The 8,639-nt window shown below is 38.4% G+C and overlaps 1 pseudogene; it reads right to left on the bottom strand.

Annotated features, from left to right (window-relative positions):
- Positions 1 to 7,871: 7,871 nt before the first annotated feature.
- LOC132435603 (large ribosomal subunit protein uL5-like) lies at positions 7,872 to 8,403 on the bottom strand (annotated as a pseudogene).
- Positions 8,404 to 8,639: the final 236 nt, after the last annotated feature.

Below are 8,639 nucleotides of genomic sequence, written 5' to 3'. Positions count from 1 at the left end.
TTAACCTAGTAAGGGTTCCTAACAAGTTGTCAGGAAGCAAAGATGAGACCCCATGAGACGGTAAAAAAATATTATGCTGTTCATTTTGCACAAGATGAAACAGACCTAGAGGTTAAGCAACCTTGCTTAACCTCTTGAATAAGCAAAGGGAGAGAAAAAAAAGAAGAAATTACAGTCCTTATAGTAAAATGTAACAATGAAACAGAGCAAAACAGCAAAGAAGAAGAAAAATAATTTAATGAGATGACAAACGTTAGATCAAACCTGTGTGACAATAAACGTGGGTGTGATAAGCTCATCCATGAAAGAACAAGATTTCTGGAATGCCTCAAACACAAAATCCCTCAATATGTTGTGTGAAAGAAACACAGCTAAAAGAAACTGAATTTTAAAAGTTACAGTTTAGAAGGCAGGTAAACAGACACCATGAAAATGCTATTAAGAAAAGACCAAGGTTATAGATGAATATCTGACAATATTTGTGCAAATCTTAGAGTGGCTTGAAATAATTGACCAGAAGTAGAATTTCTGGGCCAAAAATAAGTGTACTTTAAATTTTGTATGACATACTGCCTTCAGAATTGCTAAGTAGTAGAAGTAATTTATACTGGCATCAGTAATGTATAAGAATACACCATTGCTAACCTTGGAAATTATCAATCTTCTTCAATTTGTTAATTAATATGAATAAAAAGAAAAAGCATTTGTTTTCATTTGAATTTCCCTGACTAAAAATGAGGCTCAGAATCTTTATGTGTATATTGACATCTGTTATTTCTTCTGTGACTAACCTGTTCTATATTTGTCTAGTTTTTATGGATTTGTAGCTGAAATATATGGAAAGCAATTATTTACCTTTCATATGCAAGTATTTCCAAGATTATAAAATTATCCTCATTTTTTTATAATAATTTTATACCTTTGTTTTCAGATTTATCTCCTTAACCTTCTGGAATTTATTTTTGTATATAGTATACATAAGAGTTTAAATGTATGTTTTCTTTATGGATTCCAAGTGCCCTAACTCTTTGTTTTGAGTGTTTTTTCCTTTTCCACTGATTTGAAATGCCACCTCGAGGATATTCTAAATGTACGTAGGTTCCTTAATGGAATCTCCAGACTGTCTCCTTGATCCATTGTATTTTCCTACACTAATACATGCTGTTTTATTTTTATTTTTTGGCTGCACTGCGTGGCAAGTAGGATCTTAGTTCCCTGACCAGAGATCAAACCCATGCCCCCTGCAGTGGAAGAATGGAGTCTTAACCACTGGACCGCCAAAGAAGTCCCAATACATGCTGTTTTAAAGTTTGTAAATGTTGTATCTTTTTGGTTTTAATTAATTTATTTATTTATTTTTGGCTACGTTGGGTCTTCGTTGATGTGCGTGGGCTTTCTCTAGTTGCGGCGAGAGGGGGCTACTCTTCGTTGCAGTGCACGGGCTTCTCATTGAGGTGACTTCTCTGGTTGCAGAGCACGGGCTCTAGGCAGGAGGGCTTCAGTAGTTGCAGCACATGGGCTCCGTAGTTGTGGCTCATGGGTTCTAGAGCACAGGTTCAGTAGTTGTGGCACATGGGCTTAGTTCCTCCTCAGCATGTGGGACCTTCCCAGACTAGGGCTCGAATCTGTGTCCCCTGCATTGGCAGGCAGATTCTTTTTTGTTTTTTAATTTAATTTATTTATTTATTTGGCCGTGCTGCATGGCATGTGGGATCTTAGTTCTCTGACCAGAGATTGAACCCACACACCCTGCAGTAGAAGCTCAGAGCCTTAACCACTGCACCACCAAGGAAGTCCCTGTAAGTGCTATATCTTAACAGATAGTAAGGGAAAGAGGATATATATATATACACACATATTTTTCCTTTTTCCAAAATTATCTCATATATTATTACTTACTACAGGTAAGCACTGGAATTCTTTAGTTACATTAAAAAATTCTTTAGGGACATCAATTAGTATTACATTAAACATTGTTTGGGGGACAGTGACATCTTTACATATTGAGTTTTCCTATTCAAGAGCATGTTTTTTGTTTTCTTTTTTAATGACATTCGGTAAGATTTTATGGATTGTTATAAAAATATTTATATATAACATGGAGCTTGACTTTTCCTTGTTAAATTTATAGCTAGTAATTTTATAGATTTTATTAATATTGAAAATGGGATATTTTAAAATTTATATTTTCTATTGATTATTGATTCTATAAAGGAAAGCCATGAATTTTTGTATCTGATCATGATCATATTACTGAACTATCTCATTAGTTTTAATACTTCTGTACATGATTCTCTTGTTTTTTGCGTTTTTTTTGCAGTACGCGGGCCTGTCACTGCTGTGGCCTCTCCCGTTGCGGAGCACAGGTTCCAGACGCGCAGGCTCAGCGGCCATGGCTCACGGGCCCAGTCGCTCCGCGGCATGTGGGATCTTCCCAGACCGGGGCACGAACCCGTGTCCCCTGCATCGGCAGGCGGACTCTCAACCACTGCGCCACCAGGGAAGCCCTCTTATATTTTTTAGAGGATAATATTGTCCACCTGCAAAATGGCAAATCTTTCTCTTTTTTCAATATATATACCTCTTGCTTATTATTCTTACTGACTAGTTAACTCCAATTCAACGTTGAAAAGTATAGGTAATAGTGTAAAATTTTGCGTTGTTCCTGTCTTTAATGGGAATGCTTTTTTAAAAAATTAATTACTTTATTTATTATTTATTTTTGGCTGTGTTGGGTCCTCATTGCTGTGCACGGGCTTTCTTTAGTTGCAGCGAGCTACATAATAGTTACTGCTATTGTGGTGTGTGGGTTTCTCATTGCCGTGGCTTCTCTTGTTGTGGAGCATGGGCTCTAGCGAGCGGGCTTCAGTAGCTGTGGCTTGCGGGCTCTAGAGCGCAGGCTCAGTAGTCGTGGCACACGGACTTAGTTGCTCCGCGGCATGTGGGGTCTTCCCAGACCAGGGCTCGAACCCATGTCCCCGACACTGGCAGGCAGATTCTTAACCATTGCACCACCAGGGAAGCCCAATGGGAATGCTTTTAAAGCATTGTTGTTGGTTCCTTATAAAAACATTTTCTTAAATTAAGGAATGTTTTTTCCTATTCCTAGCTCAGTAATAAATAGTTTTGTTGATACTTATTGTTTTATTTAGTTTTATTAAGAAATAATGGATACATTTTAACAAATGTTTTTCAGCATATGCTTTGTTTTCTTGCTTTTTTAATATATTCAATTAATTAACAGATTTTCTTTTTTTTTTTTTTTTTTTCGTTTGCAGCAGAGGGCTCCTTAGTTGCGGCATGCATGTGGGATCTAGTTCCCTGACCAGGGATCGAACCCAGGCCCCCTGCCTTGAGAGCTCAGAGTCTTATCCACTGAGCCACCAGGGAATTCTCACATTAAGAGATTTTTCTAATGATGAATGATCCTTGAATAACTAGAATAAGCCCTATTTTTCCATGATATATGATCTTTTCACACCTTACTGAATTCAACCTGATAAGAGTTTAAGACTTTATTGAGAACTGTGAGAGTTCTGAGATTTTTTTTCCTTGCTTGCCAGCTAACAAGTTAACCCAATATAGTATCATATAAGCTTACAGAATACACAAGACTCTTGGGTCAAAGACAAAGGATTTTATTACACACAGAACAGCAAGCAGCATAAGTTTCCATAACCATAAGTTTCCATTGGTTTCCCTTGCTCCATAAATCCCATAGGGGCAACACAGGTAATTGCTATACATCCAGCAGGCTTGCATCACAGTTCAGAACTCCAAGGTTAGGAACCTGAATCTTTTATAAAGAGAAGTAAGCAAAGGCACTGGAGGGAGACATCATGTTTATCACACAGTAAGCTATCTTCTCTCTATTCCAGGTGGAGGTTCTATCACTATGTTCCAAAGTTGTTGACTATACAAACATCCTTGAAATTATAGCCTGGAACAAAAGGGCAGTTAGTACCTCTATCTGCAAGATGTGTGGAAACACAAGAGTCTCACAGAGTCTGTCTCTTGACAGACTTTTGTGTATATTAGCACTCATTTGTAAGTGAAATTTGTCTATACTTTTCTTTGGAGAGCTAACCAGTTTAAGAGTTATTGGGATTTTGTAAGTAGCAACTGACACTGCAGAAATACAAAGGATCATGAGAGATTACTACAAGCAGCTATATGCCAATAAAATGGACAACCTGGAAGAAATGGACAAATTCTTAGAAAAGCACAACCTTCTGAGACTGAACCAGGAGAAATAGAAAATATAAACAGACCAATCACAAGAACTGGAATTGAAACTGTGATTAAAAATCTTCCAACAAACAAAAACCTAGGACCAGATGGCTTCACAGGTGAATTCTATCAAACATTTAGAGAAGAGCTAACACCTATCCTTCTCAAACTCTTCCAAAATATAGCAGGGGGAGGAACACTCCCAAACTCATTCTATGAGGCCACCATCACCCAGATACCCAAACCAGACAAAGATGTGACAAAAAAAGAAAACTACAGGCTAATATCACTGATGAACATAGATGCAAAAATCCTCAACAAAATACTAGCAAACAGAATCCAACAGCACATTAAAACAATCATACACCATGATCAAGTGGGGTTTATCCCAGGAATGCAAGGATTCTTCACTATACGCAAATCAATCAATGTGATACACCATATTAACAAAATGAAGGAGAAAAACCATATGATCATCTCAATAGATGCAGAAAAAGCTTTTGACAAAATCAACACCTATTTATGATAAAAACCCTCCAGGAAGCAGGCATAGAGGGAACTTACCTCAACATAATAAAGGCCATATATGACAAACCCACAGCCAACATCATTCTCAATGGTGAAAAACTGAAACCATTTCCTCTAAGATCAGGAGCAAGACAAGGTTGTCCACTCTTACCACTATTATTCAACATAGTCTTGGAAGTTTTAGCCACAAAAATCAGAGAAGAAAAAGAAATAAAAGGAATCCAAATCAGAAAAGATGTAAAGCTGTCACTATTTTCAGATGACATGATAGTATACATAGAGAATCCTAAAGATGCTACCAGAAAACTACTAGAGCTAATCAATGAATTTGGTGAAGTAGCAGGATACAAAATTAATGCACAGAAATCTCTTGCATTCCTATACACTAATGATGAAAAATCTGAAAGAGAAGTTAAAGAAACACTCCCATTTACCATTGCAACAAAAAAAATAAAATACCTAGGAATAAACCTACCTAAGGAGACAAAGGACCTGTATGCAGAAAACTATAAGACACTGATGAAAGAAATTCAAGATAACACAAACAGATGGAGAGATATACCATGTTCTTGGATTACAAGAATCAACATTGAGAAAATGACGATACTACCCAAAGCACTCTACAGATTCAATGCAATCCCTATCAAACTACCAATGGCATTTTTCACAGAACTGGAACAAAAAATTTCACAAGTTGTGTAGAAACACAAAAGACCCCGAAAAACCAAAGCAATCTTGAGAAAGAAAAAAGGAGCTGGAGGAATCAGGCTCCCAGACTTCAGCCTATACTCCAAGCTACAGTAATCGAGAAAGTATGGTACTGGCACAAAAACAGAAATATAGATCAATGGAACAGGATAGAAAGCCCAGAGATAAACCCACGCACATATGGTCACCCTATTTTTGATAAAGGAGGCAAGAATACACAATGGAGAAAAGACAGCCTCTTCAAAAGTGGTGCTGGGAAAACTGGGCAGCTACATGAAAAAGAGTGAAATTAGAACACTCCCTAACACCATACACAAAAATAAACTCAAAATGGATTAAAGACCTAAATGTAAGGCCGGACACTATAAAACTCTTAGAGGAAAACATAGGCAGAACACTCTATGACATAATCACAGCAAGATTCTCTTTGACCCACCTCCTACAGAAATGGAAATAAAAACAAAAATAAACAAATGGGACCTAATGAAACTTCAAAGCTTTTGCACACAAAGGAAATCATAAACAAGACCAAAAGACAATCCTCAGAATGGGAGGAAATATTTGCAAACGAAGCAACTGACAAAGGATTAATCTCCAAAATTTACAAGCAGCTCATGCAGCTCAATATCAAAAAACAAGCAACCCAATCCAAAAATGGGCAGAAGACCTAAATAGATATTTCTCCAAAGAAGATATACAGATTGCCAACAAAGACATGAAAGGATGCTCAACATCACTAACCATTAGAGAAATGCAAATCAAAAGTACAATGAGGTATCACCTCACACCAGTCAGAATGGCCATCATTAAAAAATCTACAAACAGGGCTTCCCTGGTGGTGCAGTGGTTAAGAATCCGCCTGCCAATGCAGGGGATATGGGTCAAAGCCCTTGTCCGGGAAGATCCCACATTCTGCGGAGCAACTAAGCCTGAGCTCCACAACTACTGAGCCTGTGCTCTAGAGCCTGCAATCCACAACTACTGAGCCCGCATGCCACAACTACTGAAGCTCGCACAACTAGAGCTCATGCTCCGCAACAAGAGAAGCCAGCACAAGGAGAAGCCCGTGCACTGCAACAAAGAGTAGCCCCCACTCGCCACAACTAGAGAAAGCCCGTGTGCAGCAATGAAGACCCAATACAGCCAAAGATAAATAAATAAATTATTAATTAATTAATTTTTAAAAACCTACAAACAATAAATGCTGGAGAGGGTGTGGAGAAAAGGGAACCCTCTTGCACTGTTGGTGGGAATGTAAATTGATACAGCCACTATGGCGAACAGTATGGAGGTTCCTTAAAAAACTAAAAATAGAACTACCATGTGACCTAGCAAATCCCACTACTGGGCATATACCCTGAGAAAACCATAATTCAAAAAGAGTCAAGGACTACAATGTTCATTGCAGCTCTATTTACAATAGCCAGGACATGGAAGCAAGCTAAGTGTCCATCAACACATGAATGGATAAAGAAGATGTGGCACGAATATACAATGGAATATTGCTCAGCCATAAAAAGAAACAAAATTGAATTACTTGTAGTGAGGTGGATGAACCTAGAGACTGTCATACAGAATGAAGTAAGTCAGAAAGAGAAAAATAAATACTGTATGCTAACACATATATATGGAATCTAAAAAAAAAAAAAAATGTTCTGAAGAACTTAGGGGCAGGACAGGAATAAAGACGCAAATGTAGAGAATGGACTTGAGGACACAGGGAGGGGGAAGGGTAAGCTGGGACAATGTGAGAGAGTGGCATGGACATATACACACTACCAAATGTAAAATAGATAGCTAGTGGGAAGCAGCCACATAGCACAGGGAGATCAGCTTGGTGCTTTGTGACCACTTGGAGGGGTGGGATAGGGAAGGTGGGAGGGAGATGCAAGAGGGAGGAGATATGGAGATATATGTATATGTACAGCTAATTCACTTTGATATAAAGCAGAAACTAACACACCATCGTAAAGCAATTATACTCCAATAAAGATGTTAAAAAAAAAAGAGGTATTGGGATTTTGCTGGCTTCATAGAACAAATTAATAAATTTTCATACTTGTCCATGTTTAAAAGTAACACTGGGGTAATACTGTCTTTGAAACATTGGTAGAGCTTACTCATAAATCTGTCTTGGCCTAGTGTCTTTTTTAGGTGTAGATTTTTTACTACTATTCAAATTTCTTCTGTAGTTATTAATCTGTTCAGAGCTTCTACATCTTATGTGTCAGTTTTATTAGTTGATATACAGTACCTTTAGAAATGTTTCCATTTCATCTAGATTTAATTATTTACTGTTATATAGCATTCGATATACAGATATTTACTAATTTGTGGCGTTTTTGTTTTTGTTTTTTACATTTCGCTGAAAATTTTTTATTGACCTTTTGGATAGAAACGAAAACTTATTTGCCAGGAAGCATGATTCCATTATACTTCTGCTGGAACCAGTGCATGGCCTCCTCTTTTCTGATTCTGTGTTTGGCCCTAATTCAGCCTGTCCTGTGCTTCTCATCTGCAATGCTGAAAACTGGCTTACCCGGCACCACGTAGAAGTCCAGCTCGTAGATATCAATTCTTGGGTCATATGTGATCCCCAATCGACGTGTTCTTGGATCGCAAAACCAGTTTCTAATATCTGAGAAGTTATTTTTTCTTAACACATGTTCTCCACACCTTTAGACATTTTTCCAGGATTTCTTCTGCCTTGGCCCCACGGACTGTGCAGTGAACAATCTTTTCATTTCTCCTGATGCCGAAGGATCTGACGGTGTATCTGGCTTTGGAGGACACAGAGGTCTGGCCTGTGAGCTGCGCCAGCACCTTGGCTGCTGGGGTCAGTCTGTCTCAACTTTCCCCCACACAGATGGTGAGGTAGAGCTTGTTGATGCAAAGTTCCCTCATGGGGCTCTCCTCTTCACCTTGATCCTATGCCATGATGTGAGAGGTGCTCAGAAGCAACCCTTCATCAAGTGGTGATGAAAGAGAGAATGAGAGAAGTGGGCCTTGTGAAGTGGGCTTCTCATGAAGACGCAAGAAGCTACGTAGGTGGGAGTACATATTTTGTGAGTGTGAACAGCTTGGCCCCAAGGAAAGTTGATTGAGAAGAAAAAAACAAACAACCTATCCCTGATTTACAGATGGACATGCACTATACTGCAGCATCAACCACA

Source organism: Delphinus delphis, chromosome 12 (assembly GCF_949987515.2).
Source record: "Delphinus delphis chromosome 12, mDelDel1.2, whole genome shotgun sequence".
NCBI lineage: Eukaryota > Metazoa > Chordata > Mammalia > Artiodactyla > Delphinidae > Delphinus > Delphinus delphis.
Note: the sequence above shows the minus strand (reverse complement) of the source record. Positions and strands in the feature narration are given on the sequence as shown.